Source organism: Eulemur rufifrons, chromosome 14 (assembly GCF_041146395.1).
Source record: "Eulemur rufifrons isolate Redbay chromosome 14, OSU_ERuf_1, whole genome shotgun sequence".
Taxonomy (NCBI): Eukaryota; Metazoa; Chordata; class Mammalia; order Primates; family Lemuridae; genus Eulemur; species Eulemur rufifrons.
The window spans coordinates 36,882,295-36,904,296 of NC_090996.1; the positions used below are offsets into that span (position 1 = coordinate 36,882,295).

At 42.2% G+C, this 22,002-nt stretch overlaps 1 long non-coding RNA gene and 1 pseudogene across 5 annotated transcripts in view; one reads left to right on the top strand and one right to left on the bottom strand.

Moving 5' to 3' along the window:
* Positions 1-2,386: 2,386 nt before the first annotated feature.
* The window catches only part of LOC138394799 (uncharacterized), a 53,410-nt gene continuing 33,794 nt past the window's right edge, over positions 2,387-22,002 (top strand). For 4 of the 5 annotated variants that reach the window (XR_011235328.1, XR_011235327.1, XR_011235326.1 and 1 more), the window contains exons 1-2: positions 3,950-4,028; positions 18,567-18,737. This is a non-coding gene — a long non-coding RNA (uncharacterized lncRNA). Of the gene's footprint in view, positions 2,460-3,949; positions 4,029-18,566; positions 18,738-22,002 lie in introns of those variants that run through there. The other variant, XR_011235329.1, reaches the window with a different exon arrangement.
* On the bottom strand, positions 21,045-21,513 carry LOC138394450 (SUZ RNA-binding domain-containing pseudogene; annotated as a pseudogene).

The following is a 22,002-nucleotide window of genomic DNA, read 5'->3' on the forward strand; positions in this document are numbered from 1 at the left end:
TTCAGAATCACATATTTTTGGAATACATTTTAATAACACATTCACACAAATATGACCAAGTTAAATATCATTTCTTATTTGGCAATGCTTCCTATATGATTTACCAAATTAGCCTAATAGTTTAATATCTCCACAAGAAGAGATATACATTCTTTGATGCTCTCCTGGGGTCCAACTGGAAAATCCCAAAGTTAATTTTAGGTCAAAAGATTTAATTTAGGATTTTGATCCCAGGAAAACCTGCCAAAGATGTTAAAGGGTTTGAGGTACTTCACTAAACAGAGTCATGGGTCACTAACAGACTCAGATAACTTTTGTTTCTTTGAAATAAGAAGTCAAAAGTATATGAGTCTAAACTCTTATTCACTTAATGTTCAATTACTGTTTTAGAATTATCTTATTTGGATAACATCTATATATTCAATGAATATTCATCATTTAACTTCACTTAGCAAAACTCTAAGGGTATATTTACTTAAAATATTTGAGAAACCTCCCCAAGGAAACATATTACAAAATATAACCATCATCAAAAATTTATTTACAAACTTTTTTCCTAGCCACATCTACCCAATTTATTCATTCTTAACAATTATGCCTGGAAAATTTCATGAGACATCAGACAAATATAGCCATCATCCCAGGCTAAATTTTCATGCCAAGAAAGCATCATAAAAGTAAGAACTTTAAAGTTAAGGCCGGGCGCGGTGGCTCACGCCTGTAATCCTAGCACTCTGGGAGGCCGAGGCGGGTGGATTGCTCAAGGTCAGGAGTTCGAGACCAGCCTGAGCGAGACCCCGTCTCTACTAAAAATAGAAAGACATTATATGGACAACTAAAAATCTATATAGAAAAAAATTAGCCGGGCATAGTGGCGCATGCCTGTAGTCCCAGCTACTCGGGAGGCTGAGGCAGTAGGATCGCTTAAGCCGAGGAGTCTGAGGTTGCTGTGAGCTAAGCTGAGGCCACGGCACTCACTCTAGCCTGGGCAACAAAGTGAGACTCTGTCTCAACAAAAAAAAAAAAAAAAAAAAAAAAAAAAACTTTAAAGTTAAATATATGCATATTTAGCTGAAGACCTGGCCATTCCCATCAAACCAATATTAGACCAGTCTCATCTGCCAAAAGATTACTAAGTCCTGTGCATTTGAAAAACATCTGGGCTTATTTGCATAATTTACGAATACTCATTTATTTATAAGCCAATTTGGTACTATAGACGATATACAAACAGACCTTTGTAGATAGTCCCAATTGTTGAAGCTGTCATTTCTCCCAATCCAATTATCTTGATATCCTTGTTTAAAATTGATCGACCATAAATGAAAGGTTTAAGTCTGGACCTCTATTCTGTTCCACTTGGCTGTAGGTCCATCTTTGTGTCAGCATCACACTGTCGTTATTGCCATAGCTTTGTAGTAAAATTGGACGCCTGGTTGTGTAAGTTCTTCAATTTTGTTCTTTTTCAAAATTGTTTTGGCTGGCATATTGTCTAGATGCTCTGAATTTCCATACACATGTTAGGGTCAGCTTGTCATTTCCACTAACAAAAGGCGCTGCCAGGGTTCAGTAAGGATCCTGGTTAGTCTGTAGATCAGTTTAGGGGAAAACTGCCCCTTAACACAGCCAGACCCCCGCCTCCCCGGCGCCCCCTTTCCCGCCCATGCCCGTCCTCCCGCCCCGCCCCGCCCCGCCCCCGCTCACTGTCCGGCTGCGCCCCCGTGTGGCCGCGGGGGGAAGAGCGCAGCCGCGGCGGGGGGCTGGGGAGGGCAGGAGGGGGAGGGGAGGGCAGGAGGGGGAGGGGAGGGGAGGGGGGGACCCGGGCAGACACGGGAGGGGAGTGGGGGCGGGGACGGGGCATGGTATGGTGGCTCATGCCTGTAATCTTAGCACTCTAGGAGGCCGAGGCAGGAGGATCGCTTGAGGTCAGGAGGCCGAGACCAACCTGAGCAAGAGTGAGACCCAGTCTCGACAAAAACTAGAAAGAAAAATTAGCCAGGTGTGGTGGCGTGTGCCTGTAGTCCCAGCTACTCAGGAGGCTGAGGCAGCAGGATCCCTGGAGCCCAGGAGTTGGAGGTTGCAGAGAGCTATTATGACGCCACTGCACTCTAGCCCAGGTGACAGAGCAAGACCCTGTCTCAAAGACAGAGAGAAACAAACAAACAAACAAAATCCAAACTGTCTGTGGCTTTAAATTGCTTTGTTTTAAATCTTAAAGGCTAAATTAAATATGTAAGGAGAGTGTTATGAATATAATATTGACCAAATTAACTAATAGAAATTGAAACCAAGAGGAAATTTAAAATACAAAACGGGTCATTTTTTTGTTGCTTTACACTTTTTATTATCTCAGGGAATTTAAAAATTTTTCATTTATTCTAGGCACTTGGGTACATCAGTTGAACAAAACAGACAAAAATCCCAGCTTCTACCGGCGAAGACCAGAGAGACACTAAAAGGTAAACATGTAAAATAAATACAGTCATACCTCAGAATCTTTAGGGGATTGGTTCCAGGATCCCCACCAATACCAAAATCTGTGGATGCTCAAGTCCCTAATATAAAATGGCATAATATATAACTCATATATATCCTCCTGTATACTTCAAATGATCTCTACATTACTTACAATACCAAATACAATGTAAATGCTATATAAATAGTTGTTATACTGTATTTCTTGTGTTATTTAATTTTTTTTCCTGAATATTTTTGACCTGCGGTTAGTTGAATCTGTGAATGCCTAACCATAGATCCGGAAAGCTGACCATAGAGATCGCTACCAGGTGTGAAGTGTCATGGGAAGAAAAGAAAAAGAATGAAGTAGGAAGGATTGAGAATTGGTGTCTGGCGGTTACAATTTTAAATACCTGGCTCAGGCTAAGTATCAACGCTAAGTGACATTTCCTTGTGAGAGGATATTCCGGCTGTTTTGACAGTAAACGGAGTAGATGATGGGCAGGGAGGCCCTGCGGTTTAGTAGGTCACTGAGGTATCATTGAGATGCTGGAAGTAACGCAGGTGAGAACTAGTCTGATGTATTTTGGAAGTGGAACCAACGAGCTTTCTTGGCAGATTGGAAGTGAAAATGAGAGTGTGAGAGGGACCAAGGATGACGCCAAAGTCTGTGGCCTGAGCAGCTGGAAGGATGCCCTGACACCGGCACCTGGCTCTCTCTGTCCCTTTGACCACAGGCAGAGTTTGGCGGGTCCTTTGGTGGAGTACTGGCCGCTAGACTGGGACACTGTCACGTGTCCCGACTTCTGGGAGGTATGCGATCCCGGGGAGGAGTCACAGGGGTCTGGGGCACGAACAGTTTTCGCATTGCAAACGCCAGCTGGATGTGCCGGGCCTGAAGCCAGCGAATGACAAAACGATTCTGACTGTGACATTGAAAAAAACAATGGTCGGAGGGTTTCAGGACCTCGAGGTCTCAACTGCGACCGACAGACACCTCGTCCCCCGCCAGCTCGGCACCCGCTTCCTCCTCAGGGCGCGGCCGCGGCCCACACCGCGTGCAGAAACCGCCCCTCCTCGGCCGGGCGGGCGCGAGCCGCAGCCGCCTGCGGGCCGGGCTGGGAAGAGGCTCCCGCGCGCTCCCGCGCAGGCTCGGTGGCCATCTTCCGCGCGCGCTTTCCCGCACAAGCTCCACTCCCTGCTGTCCGCGGTCGGTTCCCCACAGCAGCGGCCGCCCAGCCTGCGCGGCTCCAAGGTGGGGGTGGCGCCGCCCGCCCATCCTGAGGCGGGGCCTGGCCGGGGCGGGGCCTGGCCAGGGCGGGGCCTGGCCAGGGCGGGGCCTGGCTGGGCCGGCCCGGGGGCGGGGCCGGCATGGCAGCCGCCGCGGTTGCCTGATGAGGCCCCGCCCCCCGCCGCCCTGGGAGCGCGCGACGCCTCCGGGTGCGCCCGCGCACGAGTCTGGGCGGCGCGGAGGGAACCGGGAGCACAGCTGCGGGCGTGAGGGCGGCGGCAGCCGCGGAGCCGGCCAGAGAGCGGCGCTGCGGGAGCGGGCGGCCGAGACAGAGGTGACGGTGAGTGCGGCGCCGGCCCCGCGCCTCGCCCTCTCGGGCCCTTGGGCGGCGGCCTGAAGCCCCGAACCGCGGTGCCCGAGGACTCCGCCGTGAGCGCCGCCCGTGGGCTCCGGGCTGAGCCTGCGGCTCCGTTTCCAGGTTCGGGCGAGGTCTCTTCCCCGGGGACCCGCCCTTTGGGTTTCGTCCCTTCCCTCTGAGGAAGGGACACGAGCTCAGCTCGGAATTCAGGCAGGCGGGCGACCGAGGCGCCCACCGCCCGCCGCGGTAAAGCGGAAATGCAGACCCCTCCCCCCAACTTGGCGGGTCTGGCGGTCGCGAGGGTGGCGCGAGGGGCGGGCGGGGACGGCCCGGGGTCTCCAGCTGAGGGTTGGCGGGGCGGGGACCCGGGCTCCGGAGCCGGAATGTCGCCCGAGGCGCCCGGCGCGTCCCGCCCGCGGTCCCGCAGCGGAGCTCGCTGGGCTCGGAGTGGAAGCCCCGGCCGCCTCCTCGGAGGAGGAGCGCGGACGACTCTCACAGGTGGTTTCACCGGCTGTGGCTCCTGGTTGTGATTTTGGGTCCCGGGTGTGGTCGGCAGCGGCTCGCTGATGCCGCTTTAACGGCTGAAAAAGCGTCCCAATCCACTGACTTAATGTGTGCAAGAAACGGTGTTGAGATTCCTTATTACCTTGCCATCCTTTTAAATGATAAGGCTTCGCAGAGGAATTCGGTGGTGGTGTGCAGTTTGCAAACGCAAACGTTAAAGGGCTTGGAATACAGTAGATGCTCATTAAAATATTTGTTGAACGAATGAATCTGGAAGCATCAGACAAAGCTGGTCTCACATCTAGTAAAATTTAGGCACATACCCTTTTGACTAAGATTAAGGAAAAAACGTTGGCAAAAAACATGTAGTTTTGTTTCTATGCTTGTTTTGGATTTTTACCCAATCCGTGCCTACTTTGGAACCATCAGTTGTTACTCTGAGTACTACTAACATAGAAAGTAAGTTTCAAAAGTGAATTTTTTATTTTGAGAAAAGTTGGTATCCATTATCTATTTCTTAAAAACAGGCTTTATTTCTCATTTTCTTTAAAAATAATGGAGAACATAAAGATGGCGCTGGGATTGTATTTTGAGACCCAGCTTTATTTTTCATTGTGAATAAAGTTGTTTATGTGTTTTTGAGGGACTGCTATGGTCTTGAGTTTCATTTCCAACAAGGGAGAACTGTAAATTGAAGGAGGAAAAAAAAACTAATGTTGCACTAATACAATTCAACATTACCATTTACTCAAGAGATATTCATTAAACATCTCTTATGTGCTGAGATCTGTGCTGAGCGGTGTTTCTGGGGCCGAACAAAACTCACAATAATCCTTTTCTAAAACGAGCATAAAGTTCTTTCTTATAATTGATGTTGCAAGTCGAGACTGTCTTCAACCCCTAGTGTCTGCTTTAAATTGGGAAAGGTGGCAGGTGAACTGCAGGAACTGTAAATTCATAACAGTCTATTGAAAAGATAATAAGTAACTTAAGAGGGCTAAGATTACTGGGTTACACTTTCGTATTGTCAGTTTAATAAAATCTATCTACATTTTAAAAAGAAGCGAGGAAGAGATTTAACAGACTGGTGTTTTTATTATCTCTCTCTTAGTACTCTTGTACTCTCTTGTACTCTTTAGTACAGTGTATTTATTGAAAGGTCATGGACTTCTGGTTCTGTGTTCTGTAAATAATCTTTGCAACAGAAATATTTTCTATTTTTAAAAATCACTGATGATAAACATTGGATTCCTTTTCCATAAGAAACGTTTTTAAGTAAAGCACCATTTCAGGAATTTATTTTGTCCTTTTCTTTACTATTGACAGACAAATACAGTACTAACTTGGTAGTGCTGAAATTGGAAGGATTGTTAGTAATAACTTGTGGTTCCATATATGGACTTTACCTGTAGTTTTACAACTGATGGAACTGTTTATTAAAAAGAAGATGAAATTTTTAGTATTGCATTTATTCCAAGGTTGCATTGCCTATTTTTATCTTATTTCTATATGTTTAAAACAATATTTGGCCTCTTCAGCAGTCTGAGTTAATGTACTCCAAAGCCAATCTTGATCTTTACAAAATAATGTAGATTACCAATGATTTTTGCAGCTAGCTTTTGAATTTTGGTGGACCCTTTTGACTTGTCGATGCTTGTAGTAGTTTCTACATTGTGGAAAGTAATGTATACATTCAAATAGAAGTTTTAGATTTTAGACTTGCTGGCCATTAGCTCTTTGTGATTGTTGTTCCTAGGAATAGTAAGGGAAGGAATCCCTCAAATTGTCGTGGTAGAGAGTTGTGATAGTTTTTCTTTAAATATGTATTTCTTGGAGGAAGCAATGTGTATTTCTTGACAATTTACCACTCTCAGTCTGGTGTTGATAAGAAATCTAATAGCGATGATAAAGAACAATGTAAGCAGGCTGTCATATGTTAAATAAAAAGTGCCTGGCATTTTTTTTTTCTTTTTTTCTTTTTTTTTTTTTTTTTTGGATAAGCACATCATCAGAATTCTTGACAATCAACAGCATTGAGACATGTTCAAATAATTTTTCCAAGAAATCAGGATTCATAATGAATATTTTTTGTACTTCAGAAAACACTGTAGGTGTTTTTAAGGTATTATTCCTGTGTTGGAGTAGTTCATAATGTTTTGAGGCTGAGTAAATTCCAGGATTATCCTATTTTATGATTGTTGGAATATTTGAAATGTTGGTGTTTTCTTCATCGAGGTAGATGTGTCTGCTGGGGGGGAGGGTTGATTTTTTTGTAAGACCCTTCAGAGTGATCTAGAAGGAATTTGTTTTCTCTCAGATGCAATTAATCAAGTGATTAAGAATGATGCTAACAAGGCATTTGCAGCTGTGCCCATGTTTGCCTGTGTAGATTGTGAGAGTTTATTAATTAGCATTTGTAGAAAACATTTTTGAATTTTAAAATTTTTATTTCAATGCTTATATAACAAATTTCTCACGTTTATTGTCTAGTATAGGTTGCTATTATGTTTTTAATTCCCAGTTGTCTTTTTAAAAATCATGAAAATCTTTAGATTTCTAATCTGTTTTAGGATGAATCTGGGATTATTTTTAAGGTTTTATAAGATTTTTCACTCACAATGAAACATGCTTGTTGGTTTTTATATATTGTAGTTTTTTTTTTGTTTGTTTGTTTTTTAATTTTAGAGACAGGGTCTCACTCTGTCACCCATGCTGGAGTGCGGTGGCATGACTATCACTCAACTGCAACCTCAGACACCTGGGCTCAAGCGATCCTCCTACCTCAGCCTCCCGAGTAGCTGGGGTAATAAGCTTGCACTGCCAAGCCCGGCTAATTTTCAAAGTTTTGGTAGAGACGAGGTGTTGCTACGTTGCCGAGGCTGGTCTGGAACTCCTAGCCTCTGCGTCCGAAACTGCTGGGATTACAGGTACTGGCCACCCCACCTGGCCTGTTTTAGTGTTTTTTTTATCTCCGTTTTTATGAAACAAATATTTTAACATTTTATTGAATGTTAAATGTTAGTAATGTGTCAGAATGGGGGGCATTGTAGGTTCCCTGTGTATTCTTGAGAGGAACTGAGTGAAACGTGCTTATCCTTAATGCTTGCTTGCTAGTTAGGTGATAGCATTTTTTCTGATTTTTTTCATGCTTCCTGGAAAAACTTGGAATTTAGCATATTAAATATTGACTTGCTGCCTCAGTTCAAAGCTTAAGTATGCTTGACTCTTTCTGTAATACTACTAAAGTATGAATGGACTAGAATTTCGTTGAGACTCGTCTGTGACTGCATCCAAATGTGGTTTCTGAATTGAAATGCCAAAAAGACTTGGTAATAAATTGTGTTTATTGTCTTTATCTTGACACTGTAAAATACCCGCAAATGTATTTCAGTCAAAATTATAGTAGCACGTACTCACTCCTTTTCCTAGAATGCATTAGATGAGTCCGGATTAAATAGAGGTGACTTTGAAAATGACTAAATGGTGAGCCCTGATATCTCTGTTTTGTTGCTTGCCCGCTTAGAAACTCATGCTAAGATTTCTTATGACATCTTCCATGATCAAATTTTGTACTTGTACTCAAACCTAAAATGACTTTTGTTCTATTTGACGTAATAATTTGCTTTCACTTTTTGCTTAGTAAAGCAAAAATGAATTTCTGCTACATCTAGCATTGTGTATATTTTATTACCTTACACGTAGTGGGAATTTATGGGTATCTGTGGAACTAGTATGGTCAGTGGATGGGACTTGGTAAGGCTAAGCAGAAAACAGTTTTCACTGTGCCTTCAGACCCTCTATAGATTCAGTCTCTACCTCTGGATGAGCTCTTAGTAAGATCAGATAACTTTTCCAGTAACTCTCAGGTAATAAAAACTCTTGTGGTCACTTGTCATTCGTAATCTTATTTTAGTCATTAGAAGGTGCAGTTCAGTATAATCAGTGTTGAGACGCTCACACAATTCTGAACTCTTCTTTGGTTCCCACTGTTTCAGACCTAGAAGCCTGCTTTGGAGGAAGATTCCTACTTGATTTCTCTTTTTACTTTGCCAGATTCTCTTCAGTATGACATCCTCGCCTGCTCAGGGTCCACCTCAGTGGGGGAAAGGAATCGAGGGGAAAGGTATGGTTTATTTTAGCTGATCTGTTTGTGATCTGGCATTTTTGCCTCGTGGGTTGGACAGGTTGTTCAAAGCGGACGCCTTAGGACTGCTGGAAATAGTTTTCTGGAGAATTCTATGTCTGGGACCCCCAGCTACAATTCCCGTGAAATAGTTCTCTATCTTTAATTTCGCTTCCCAGCTTTCCTCAGCTGCGGGCCCACTTTGCCCAGGGTGACGTTCTGCTTTGGTGTTTAAGGTGGTTCTATAACATTTTAACCAGAACTGCCCATACTTTACTAAGGATGTTTCATTCGGCATAATTCCACTGGGGCCTCCGCATCCTCTATTTCCAACTTCTGTCAGATACAGTAGACCCTCTGTGTCTGTGGGTTCCACATGTGAGGATTCAACCAACTGTGGATCAAAAACACTGAACCCTGTCTCTAAAAAAAAGACAAATTTAAAAACTACAGGATAACAGCTACTTAATGGCATTTACATATAAGTAATCTAGAGATGCTTTAAATTCTATGGATATGTATAGGTTATATGCAAACACCTACGTATTTTACATATGGTACTTGAGCATCTGGGGATTTTGGTATGGTGTGGTTCCATGAAGCAAACCCCCGTGGGACAACTGTAACCCCCCGTGACAGTACTTCTGTCTGTTTGGGACCTGCAGTCCATTGCTTCTGCCACCTCTGTTGCTGTCCCCCTTCCTGCACATCCTTACTTGAGTATTTTCCCTGCCTTGAAGCCATGGTCCACTATTATAATCTCTCCCTTTCATGCGCCCTCAGTTCCATGTAGGGCGCTCCTCCATTGCACTCTCCTGGCCAGCCCTCCACCCCACACCGTTTACATGCAGTTCTCCGTCCGGGTGAGCCTGCACCTGGGCAGTAGACCGTGCTCTGAGGAAAACACAGCCATGCTGACCCGGGTCTCCCGTTCAGTGCCTGTACGCTGACCTCAGGAAGGCCCTTTGTGTTGCTGACAGTGGTGTAATCCCAGGACATTTCCCTGGTTGAATCACTTTAGCATTCCCCTAAAGGACTATTTTACACCTCTCTCCTCAAACCTCTACCCTTTTCTCCATTTTCATCTGATAACGTGTTTCCCGTGTGTGAAAAATGAAAGCGATCAGAAAGCCTTTCCATGTCCCTCAGGCCTCTGCGCATGCTCTTTGCATTTCCTGCTGTTCTTCACCCTGGTCTGCAGGGCTGCCCTGGTGTTCTCTGTCTTCCTCCCGTCAAGGACACTGCGTTGCTTCCGTGTCCATCCCCTCGTGCATGCCAACGAGATGCGTCAGTGTCCTGTTTTTACCGGATCATTCCTGTCAGCATATAGATATATATGCAGCATATAGATACTGAAATCTCCCATCTTTAAAAAACCTTGTTCCACACTGCATCTTTCTTTTCGTTACTACTCTCCAGAAAAGTTGATATTTGTGGTCTTCAGTACTCCCTCTCTCTCTTGGATCCACTACAGTGAGGTTTTTTTATTTTATTTTATTTTATTTTTTTCTCTTCCATTCTACTATAGCAGCTCTTTTTTGAGGTTACTAGTGACCTCTTTGGTGAATTCCAATATCAGTGAAGATAGCAGCAGTCACAGCATTTGATGTGGTTGATAATGTTCTATTCTTTGAAACCTTCTTCCCTTTGCTTCTGGGATAGTACTGTTTATTTTCAGTTTCTTTTGCTGGTTCCTTTTCATCACTCCAACTTCTAAAAAACGAGGCAGTGTTCCAGGGATATATGTTTAGACCTCTTCTGTATTTCTATTTAGTCCCTTGTGATCTCATCTCATCTAGCTAGAAGTATATATTTCTAACTAAAAATTTTATCTTTGGTCTGAATTTCTTTCCTAATCTCCAGACTTGTATGTTCATCTGCGTACTCAACATTTTCAGCTAGATGTCTAATTTAACTAGACATCTAGATCCCAAATTTAACATGTCACAACTGAACAACTCGTCGCCTCCTTCTTCTCTCCCACCCATTCCAATAATTGTTTCCATTCCAGTCTTCCTCATCTTTTAAATGTCCACTCCCTCTTTCAGTTTCTCTGGCCCCAAACCACATAGACGTCTTGACTCCTTTCCTTCTGATACTCCCCCATCTAATTCAAATAATTATCACAAAAGTACATTCTTTATCTACTTTAAAGGCTGCCTTAACTATACATGGAACCACAATTTGCTGCCACCGCTGTAGGCAACCGTAACCTCTTGCTTGTGTTATTTTCATAGTCACTCGTCTCCCCGCTGCTTCTGTACTTTTCTATTCTCAACGCAGCAACCAGGGTGATCCTTTTAACGTGAAAGTCTGATGATTTCACTCCTGTGTTCAAACCGTTCCGTGGCTTTCTGAAAGTAAAAGCCAGAATATTTACTGTGCCTATAAGAGCCTCCGTTGATCTGTACCTCCTGCCTCTCTGGCTTTGTGTCCTACACAATCAGGTTTCTCCTTGGCTTCCTCTACTCTGGCCCCCAGGCATCCTCCAGGTTTCTTGAACCTGCCAAGCACAGTCTTGCTTTCGTGCCCTCAGGGATAGAGCATTGTTTTATATATTCACTGCAGAGTCCCCAGGACGGTGGCTGGCTCACGATGGGCACTCAGAGTTCCTGAACGAATGGCTGCTTGTCTTGTTACTCCTGATTCTGGTTACAGCCCTATGTGCATGTTTCTATAACGAAAGTATTTGAACTTCCCCTCAAACGGTATAGTCCTATAAGAATGAAGTAGGAACAGCTTTAGATACAAGAATATAAAGTAAGTTTCCAGTCAACTTTTGTGTATGGGAAGTGAAAATACACAGTGAAATGGTAAGGGACAGAGGAGGTAGGAAAGGAATGAAGAGAGCTAAGGCAAATGAAATAAAGAAGAGGAAAACCTGGTTTGGAAATAGGGTGACAACATGTAAAAAATTTATTTTGGGCTTGCCCCATATTTCTTTCCAGTTACATTTCTTGAGTTCTGAGTGTTGGTGATTTTCATGGACTAGACACTTCCAGTTGGACTATACTGTACCCTTCTTTTTATCAGGGATGTAGGCTCAGGTGAGATCAGGAGCCAAAACTTCATTGTTCTCCTGTGTTTTGCTCAACTCTTTTTGTTAGAAAAGAGGAGAAATTACTGAGAAAGCCTAATGGTATTCTTAGCAGTTTTTATTTATTTATTTTTTTTTTTGTAGAAACCTCCAATAGAAGTCTGATAGTTTTGGGGAGGGATTTTCAGTGTACAAAAACGTATTGGTATGCCTGTCCTCTTGGTACCGTGCCGCCTATTTCGTCCCCCCTTAAAAAAGGAGAGGAATATAAGTACATTTATTGTTTTGCACGGAAAACTAGCAGCTAGCTAAGATAATCACAAGTTTATTGAGTAGTATTAAATGCATATGCTTATTTGTGCTCTTAAAGGAAAAAAAAAAAAGAAAAATGCTTGTACAGACTTCAATGCATAGTCTAAAAATGGAGTTTAACTGATATTTAGTTGGGAAATGAGAGCGCAAGGGGAATTAATAACATGCAGATTCTTAGTATTTCATTCTGCTGAGACAAGATTTTTTTTCTTTTAGCCATTTTCCCCCTGAGCTGTAGGTCTCATTTTCTGTTGGTTGATAAAAAAAAAAAAAAAATCTTTTTGATAAATTGTGGAAATGAGTAGCTTGGTAGTTCCTGAATGAATAAATAATTTTATGTGCAAGTGTAAATTCTCCTCAAACCAGTCTTCAGAGTTTCCTTTTTTTTGTGCAATATACAAAAATTTGTCTTTATTGACTTGTGGGACTTTTATGTGGCCATAATGTAGACTTGGTTTTCATGGCTACAGGGAGTGTGGGTGTGTATGTGTGTGCATATTTCTTTACAGTTTTCGTAATATGAACATGTAATTTAGACTGATATGCTATATTTTACTTTAACTCCTAATTACTAATTTGAACAAAAATCAGATTTGGTATTATAGTTTTCTTTCACGTTAACATAAACATGACCTTTATACTTCTTAAAAAGTCTATTTACATACCAAATAAAATGATTTTTGGATGACACACAAGCAGTGTTTTCCTATGGTTCTGAAATAATCCTAGCCTGAACAACATAGTGAATCTATTTTATAGACTAATTGGGTCATCTTCATTAGAATTCCACATTGACGTACTTGGATTCATATGTTAGCATTTCACGTATGAAGTAACCATCTTGGGTTAATAAGATCCTTATTTCTGAGCTGGTGTGTAGTCCTACCACTAAGTTTATTTCAGCTATAGTCACGGTTTTCTGTTTTTTCTTTTTTTTTTTAAAGAGACACGGTTTTGCTCTGTTGCCCAGGCTGGAGTGTAGTGGTGTGATCATAACTCCTGGGATTGCTGTGGCTAGCTGCTAGTTTACCGTGCAAAACGATAAATGTACTTATACTCCTCTCCTTTTTTAAGGGGGGACTAAATAGGCGGCACGGTACCAAGAGGACAGGCATTCCAATACATTTTTGTACACTGAAAATCCCTCCCTAAATCTAGGAGACTTGTGTTGGAGGTTTTTACATTGGTGATCTCCTGCCATTGCTTCTTGAGTAGCTGGGACCACAGGCGTGTACCACCGTGCCCAGCTGAGCAGAATTTTTTTTAGAGATGGGGTCTTGCTGTGTTGCCCAGGCTGGTCTCGAATTCCTGGGCTCAGGAGATCTTCTTGCCTCTCACGACCTCTCAGACATTCTCACCTTTGCTCATTAGACTCTACCCAAGATAGTCTGTTCAATTTTTCAAACATGCCATGCTTGGTCTTGCCTTAGGACTTTTACACTAGTCATTGCCTTTGTCTGAATGGTCTTTCCCAGATCTTGAGCCTGGCCCCTTAACTTTAAGGTCTCAGCTTAAATATCACCTAACTCACCACGCAGTTTAAAATAGCTTCCCCATTACTGTTTTAATTTCTTCATGGCATTTCTCAGTCCTTGAAATTATGTATTTTTATGTATATTTCTTATGAGAGCAGGGACCTCCTTTGTCTTGTTCCCTGCTGTCCATGATGCCCAGAATGCTACCTGGCACCAAACAGGTGTGCAGTCAAGTGTTGAATGGATGAAACCAGGTACCGGTCTCATTGATTCTTTGTTATGAATGACTTTACTGTACTAGTATTTTAAACTGTCAACAGCATATTTCTTCTAACCTAGGGAAGACAGCACCTGGATCAATCAGACAAAAGCCTGGTTTTAGAAAAGGGTGGGACAGTTTGGGAACTGCTCTGATCCTCAGCGTGTTCCGTGGAGCCAGTGGTGTGCTGGAGTTGGTGAGGTGCCTGTGCCTCTGGCTCCGACTCCGTGCTCGGTGCCATCATCTGGCAGTTTGAAACTGGCTGTGGTGGGACAGTTCCAACATGGGAATGGGCAAAAGGTACCAATCAGGGCTTTTTTTCAAAAGAGGTGGTGGTTCAATATTTATCAGGAGACCACTGGGTGGGCCCATGTGGAATTGCTGGTGTTTGTTGACTATTGCCAATTTCTTTTTTTTTTTTTGCCAATTTCTTATGTTTTAACCTAGTAGAGTTACCTGTTTTGGTTTAAAGATACTTTCTTCGTAGGAGTTACTGAAATTACCTCAGTGCTTTAGTTTCTTTCTTTTTCAAAGTTATGTTCCCTTCACATGTGATGATTACTTTGAGATTCACCTAATGCATAAAATTTGACAGGTCTTACTCAGTTGCTGGGGCTAGACGTCATATCTCACTGCAACCTCCTACTCCTCGGCCCAAGTGATCCTCCTGCTTCAGCCTCCCGAGTAGCTGGGATGACAGGCATGCGCTGCCATGCAGGGCTAATTTCTTCTGTTTGTGTTAGAGGTGGGGTCTCACTCTTGCTCAGGCTGGTCTTGAACTCCTGAGCTGAAAGGATTCTCCTCCTTCGGCCTCCCAGAGTGCTAGGATTACAGGTGCCAGCCACTGTGCTGGGCCTTAAAGTAGCAATTTTTAAAGCCACTCAAAGTTCCTTTAAGGGTTTTATAATTTAACTGTTTTTTCCTTTGCCACAGGAAAGGTACCTGTTACCTAGGGTAGAGTAGGCTGTTGCTGTTTTGCCTTGTTTTTAGCTATGTCCTTTCCTGTGTTGTATTACTGCTTGCTCGCAAGCTCTTGTAGTCTTTTTCTGTTCAGTGGCCATTTCTCTTACCCCACAATGCTACATCCCAGACGGTGCGTGTGTTGCGGAAAGCGCTTCTCACAGGGTAAAGAAGAATAAAAAGCATTGTAGTCAACGTGGACTTTTTTACTGAGAAAAGATGTATTTCTTGTTTAGAGACTGGCAGTGTAGTCACTAAAAAATGTTTTTCATCCACATTATATGTTTGTGAATGGATATGCTGGTGTCTCTGTTTGTTGGAAGGTAAAGTGAATCTTGAGATTCACTTTAAATTCGAGAAAAGTGTTTAGAATTATTCCATACGTTTTGCTGTTTTAAAAAAAATTATTTTTTAAAAAGTTTCATTCCACAGTGAGTTTCTAGCCTCCTCTTTTTACATTGATATTGTTGTTGTAAACTGTTCTAAAGAAGCTTAGAAACTAGTCACAAAGTAAGTGGCATAACTCACATTTGAAGTCCTTTCTGATTTTTTAGAGTCAGTAAGCTTGGGAAGCACTGTAAAGTGGCAGAAAGAATATGGACTTTGGAGTTAGACACACCTCAGTTTGATCCCTAACTCTGGCACATATTTGCTGCATGGCAAGTTCTTACCCTGGGTGATTTTTATTTTCCTTTTCATTTAAGTGAGGCTTATTAAATGAAGTAATACACATAAAGCACTTGGCTTGTAGAAGATGCTAATAAATGTTTCATTTCCTTTCTGCTACACCTTATGGTTTTAAAATATCTTGGGAGCCACTTGGACATTTCACTTGAAAGTGAATTGCAGTCAGGAAACTGGAAATAGACGTAACCCAGGTGGACTCGTATTGTAGTGACCTTCTTAATTTCCCTGTCTGAGAAGCAGAGTGGTTCTTATAACTGTTCAAAATATTTGACTTCAAGGCAGGTTTTATTGTTAAAAGCTAAAATGGAACCCATTGGGATAAGTTAATTATTGCTGACCAAAATGGCAAGAAAGTAACTATTTCTATATTTCCTGAGAAATTGAAGCATTTGTGCTGTATGCATAAGGATGGTAAATTTTAAAGGCTAAGAACTGACCCTTTGGAAAGAAATATATGATGAAAATAGGAGGGGAAAGTGTTCAACCAATAATCAATTTTTTTTATCAGATTTAAGAGATGGTGCTGATTCAGACATGTGCACAGTGACACAGGTGCTAAATACAGTGCTGGAGGGAGTACAAATCTGTGGAACCTGTTTCAGAAGCACTTTGGCACATGTCACAGAGCAGAACTTAGTACTTCCGAGAGTACATCCTAAGGAAATAACCCATTTTTCTGTTTTGCGGGAGTGAGGGGAGAAATTTTTTTTTTATTGTAACAGCCTTATTGAGATTATTCATATAACATAAACACCTTTTTAAAGTACATATGTCAGTGTTATACAGCCCTTGCCACTATCTAATTTTACAATATTTTCATCACCCCGCCCCCAAAAAAAGAAATTAGCAGTCATTCCCCATTCTTCCCTCTCCTCAGCCCCTGGCAACCACTGACATATTTTGTCTTTCTAGATTTGCCTCTTTGGACATGTAATATAAATGGAATTATATGCTGTGTGGCCAACTGGCTTTTTTTCATTTAGCATAATGTTTCAAGTTTGATCTGGACAGTGTATATCAGTACATCATTCTCTTTATGGCTAAATATTATTCCATTGTAGGATATACAACATTTGACTTATCTATTCACTAATGAATAGATAGTGAGTGAGTGAACCCAAACAACTATGATGAACGACGCTGCTATGAAAATTCACGTACAGGTTTTTTTGTGTGGATATGTTTTAATTTATCTTGGATATATACCTAGGAGTGGAATTGCTGGATCATATGGTAATTCTATGTTTAAGATTTTGAGGAGCTGCTAGACTGTTTTCCAGAGTAGCTGCACAATTTTACATTTCTGTCAGCAGAGTAGGTAATATGTGGCCTTTTGTAACTGTCTTCTTTCACTTAGTATGTTCAAGGTTTATCCATGTTGTATGTATCAGTACTTTCTTTTTATAGCTTTATAATAAACCTTGAATTCACATAGTATAAGGTTTCTAATGGTATTCTTTTTGAAAGTTATTTTCACTATTCTATCTTTTTGGCATTTCTATGTGATTTTAGAATCAACGTGTCAATTTCTACAAAAAAGTCTGCTGGAATTTTAACTAGAATTGCGCTTACTCTATTGCTTAAAATGAGGAGAATTGACATGTTAACACCATTGACTGCACTGATCTATGAACATAGTATCTCTATTTGTCTTTGCACATCATTTGATAATTGATTAATAATTCATATTTTTCATATTATAAATGAACTTTTCTTTACAGTGTCAGTTTCTGATTGTTCTTTGAACAATTGTTTTATAGAAATAGATTTTATTTTTGAGTATTGATCATGTATCTTGCAACGTTCCTAAAATCACTTTAGTTCTGCTAACTTTTGGTTTTCCCAATTTCATTATAAGATTTAGCATAGCCTCTGAGTTCTTTGTCAGCTTAGAGTTGAAGAATTGCGTAAGCTTATGAATTGTGATATCAATACCTTGCAAGGAGTGATGTGCAGCATCCCCAATATTTGTCTTCATTTTTCTTTTAATGAAATATTAATATTCCTCATAATATGAAACCTGGACATTTCAAGCTACTCTTATTTAAGTAGTTGAATTTATAGGCAATTTCAGCAAAGTATTTGATTCTGATGGAGGAATTGCTGTTTGTTTTCATGGCTGGAATTCTAACCATCTGTTCAAATTATATATTTTGGAGGGCGAATCAATTGCCTTGCTGATGATTTTGGGGGACAAGGAGAGTATATGGTAAGGACTTTCATGTTTGTGGCTTGAGCAGAACTGTGTGGATCATGGTATGATTTACTGAGATGAGGAAGAATGAGGAAGCAGTGGATTTATGATTATCAGTTCAGCTTGGACAGGTTAGATTTTAGGCCTGTTTGCCTACTGTGTTAAATGCTTATAGGTTTATTTGGGTGCTTGTAAATGAAGAAATATATTTTAGGTTAAAAACAGGCCTGAGGTCCCATTGCTAGTCATTTACAGAATTACAACTCAGGTCTTGGGTGCTCTGACTAAGCCCATGTTGTTATTCCCTTATGCTATATTATATCCTCAAGGCAGAAAAACATGCCTGGCTTTGGCAATAATAAAATGTTCCCTGGGAGCTACTAGAAATACATAGCAAAGTGGAAGCTCAGCTGCCTGTGGAGTCCAGGCAGGTAACCGTGAGCCAGGTTGTAACATGAAAGTGTGGCCTTGTCTTTGGAGAACGGCGAAGTCCATGCCCCACCTAGAGGGTTCACTGTTAATCGGCTCCAGCAGATTATTACCATGTGGGAATGTGGGTGCAGTATTGCCAGATTTTCTGATTTTTCAAGAGAGCCAGAAGTGTTGATTTTTCACGTGAAGTCTTCTGATTTATAAATGTAGGTAGCTATCCTTTAACACACTGTGGAGACCAACCTTGCGTGGGTCCAACAAAAATATCTGTCTGCTGAATTCTGCTTACTGGCAATGTTTGGTAGGGTTGTACCGGTATACTGTGGAAGCAACAACAGATTTATATGATGGGAAAAGGGTGGTAACCACATATAATAAGCACGTTACAAGTGTTGAAGTGTAGGTTGCTTAGTTTAAACATGGTGGTTAGTCTGATGTTTGAGTTCAGTTTTCATATGGATCAGTTAATTATAGATAGGGGAGAGGGAATTGCTCCCTGCAGCTTTTTGCCTCCTAATTGCATGCTTTCATTTGCAGATAGGGCCGGTTTGGAGTGTGTGGATTTTTGAGTGAAACCTCTTCCCCAGATGAGAAGAAACCTTCAAGGAAGAACTACTGGCAGTGAGTCTGCAGCGTCATCTGGATGCATAATATGGAATGTTCTAAGCCCAGATGTAGCTGAATGGGTGGCTCCACTGATGAGGAGTGGTAAGTCTTATTGTCCCCACTGATAATTAAATAACCTCAATCCTTTCCATAAAAATAGGACGACTTCTGCATTCTTAGCATTTACTGATGAACAGTAAGTTAATTTTTGTATCACTGGGAAAGACAACAGTGCAGTTTAAGAGAATTCTTTATCCCTCACAGTGTATTTAATGTATGGTTTCAGAACCTGGCTTTCTTCTTCCAGTTAGGCACATCTCTTCCTTTGCTGATGTATTTTTCTTTTTTATTTCTTCTTCATTCCAAGGCCGGAAATATTCTTGAAATATTCAGCCAACACTGAAGTGATGGTCATGATGGTTACTGGTATCCATGGTAATCTTAGTTGTAGTGGATCTCATTCCCTCTGGAAGTGATTGTTCTAGTAATGGATACGAGAGACAGTTTTGGCTGATGGGACATAAAATAGAAATCTGCAAGGGGCTTCTGGGGAAGGTTTTCTTGCATTTGAGAAAAGGAAGAAAAAAGATGGTCCCTCTTCTCTCCAGGGCTGGTTTTATCTGGATGTGACTTCTGGGACTGCTGTAGCCACTTTTCTAGTAGCTCGAAGGCGATGCCTCCATGACGGAGGGCAGCACCAACAGGATTGCAGAAAAGTAGAACTGGAGCCCCGTCTACTGTGCCTAGAGCCACCCTACCTGAATTGCTTTATTAAGTAGTTTTGCCTTGAGATTTTCTGTTATTTGCTATAGAAATCATCCACATTCGTTTGATTTCTTCCTTTTCTGATTACCCAAAGCCCTATCTTTTAGTGTCTCAGGCATTTCTACTTGATTATGTTTTATGCTGTTCAGGAATGTTTGAAGTCAAAGGCTATGTTTATATCCCTATCGTGTCTGACATTTATGTGCTCTTCTTAGTGAATTCCTAAGTACATATTTGTTGAACTGAATTTTTTGAATGGTGGAGTATTTGAAAAACCAATCCACGGAATTGAATAGAGATTTTCTTCTAATTCACTTCCTTTTCTTTAACCACACTACTTCCCTCTAGGATTATTAGTGAAGTTTGACTTTTTATTTAAGACGACTAGTGTGTAATATATGTTCAGGTGGTTAGTTCTACTCTAAAACATATTGCTTGGATTTTGCCTTTTGTTTTTGTGTTTTTTTTTTTTTCTTTTCTTTTCCCAACTTTATTCAGAATGGTCTGCTCCCAAGGTACTGATTTCACACAGGAAATGTACCGAGTAAAGTTACTGAGCTAGGGCCAGTAACAGAGATGGAGCACCGCAAATCCTTAAGAGTTCAAGCCTTGCTGGAGTGGGAAGATCTAGCCACCTTCTGACCACATTAGGCAGAAGGCTCAGAGTCCTGGAGCCAGACTCTCCCCTCGTCAGCCAAATACTGAACAAGTCTTGAGTCCTTTATTTCTATATCCAGGAGTGCGGTCTCACTCCCTGATACTACCTGCTTCCTTCCAGAAGTAGCAAGCCTGGCTGGTAGGGAACCACCCTGAGGGATATGGGAAGGGGAAGTCTGTTCACTTTCCCTATTTCCCAAAATACTAGAGGTGGGGTTGGCACCCTCCCCTGGCTCTCTGAGCCTACAGAGCTAGCCCAGTCTCCAGGCAAGGCCAAGATGCCCTGGGACTTAGCTAGGGGAGGGAGGTATAGGCATGGGGTGCTCATCTGTCCTGGGGGCTGCAGAGCCCTGCCCCTTTTCTGGGCGGCAGTAGGAATACAGAAGCTAAGCTCACCAAAATCCTATTGGTTAATGTTTCTAGTGAATGTCCCAGAAACATTTTTTTAAGTGGACTACCAAACTACCTTTCCTCAATTAAAAATTCATTAAACTGCTAAAATCCCTCCCATGCGCTTTTTCTTGCAAATCAGATATTTGTATAAACAAACAAAAATAGGAAAAAAAAAAAAAAAAAGAAAGGATATTTTCAAATGGAACTTACTTTTTAAGTGATGAAGACATGCACTTGGGGGTGGGTGGGCAGGAGTTCTCATTTGTGTTTTAAAATCCCAAATTAATGAGCATGATAAACTGTTATTGCTGGCACTGGCTTTACCCCAAGTGGCCAAGTGGCACTGTCTGACTCTCTACTCTGAGTTCTTGGTGGGTCCCCCCAACCCTCCCCTAATCCCCACCCTTTCCCTTTCCATTGACTTGGGACAGCCCTTGTCGACATGCCAATCACAGTGGGAAGAGGGGAGAAGGGGGGAGGTCACAGTGCATGGGGTTCAAGGTCACAGTGGGTGGAGCAAGGAGGATCACAGTGCAAGTAAGTCAGGTCGTTCCCTCTGCTCAAGTCCAGCTGTGTGCCATGGCAGTGCAACCCGTGGCGGACGACCCAGGAGGCGGTGACGGCAGCAGCGGCGGCATCCTTTCTTGCCTGCATTTATCTGCGCTGTTTGAAGCCTTGTGACCCATCAGGACCCAAAGGCTGTCTGATCACATTATTGGGCTGCCTGCTGTCTTCGGGTTGGGAGATCCTGGTTGGCCTGTCGAGGATGGGTTTCTCCTGCTCCTCCTCAGGGCTGGCACTGCCCAGGATCCGCTTCCGGGCCTCGGCGTACTCTGTCTCCCGCTGTGCTAGGGACTTGACCGGAAGGGCTGGCCTGCTGGTGGAGTTGGGGCTGCTGACCACACCGTTGCTGGTGGGCCTCTTGAGGATGCGGATCTGTGGAGGGGGCCCCGTGGGAAGGCTATCGTCCTGAATCACAATGGGCACTTTGGGAGGAGATTTGGATATCCTGCCCGCTGTCTGCCGCCTCCTCCCAGCTCTCAGCGACCTCCTCATCTTCCATCTTACTCCTGCCTTTTGTTTTTGTGCAACTTTACCATCAGAACCAGAATACTCCTACATGTTTGAGTATTGGCTTTCAGTCTAATAAATGCAATTTTGCTTTCTTCTCCATTATAAATCTGAGAATAAACTTTGTGTTTTCTGTGCTAATTGTAAGAATGAGGGACATGAACATTAGGAAACATAGTTCAGGAATGATTTGTATTTGGCTTTGGAGTGCACATTCACAATAAGATTCCCTAAAGTGCGCATCTCCCACTGTGTTTCTAGGACCCTGTGTTTTGGGCGGGGCAAGAGAAGAGGTGTGGTGGTGAGTATGGTAAGAGGGGTCTTGAGCCATAGGATGGATTATCTAGTTGCTTATATTTTAAGGCTGTATGAAACAAACCACTTCTTTTTTTTTTTCCTTCCTTTCTTTTTTGCCAAAGTCAAGATATTCCTGTACTCTTCTATCTTTTAAGTTATTATGATAATCTCAAAAAAGTATGGG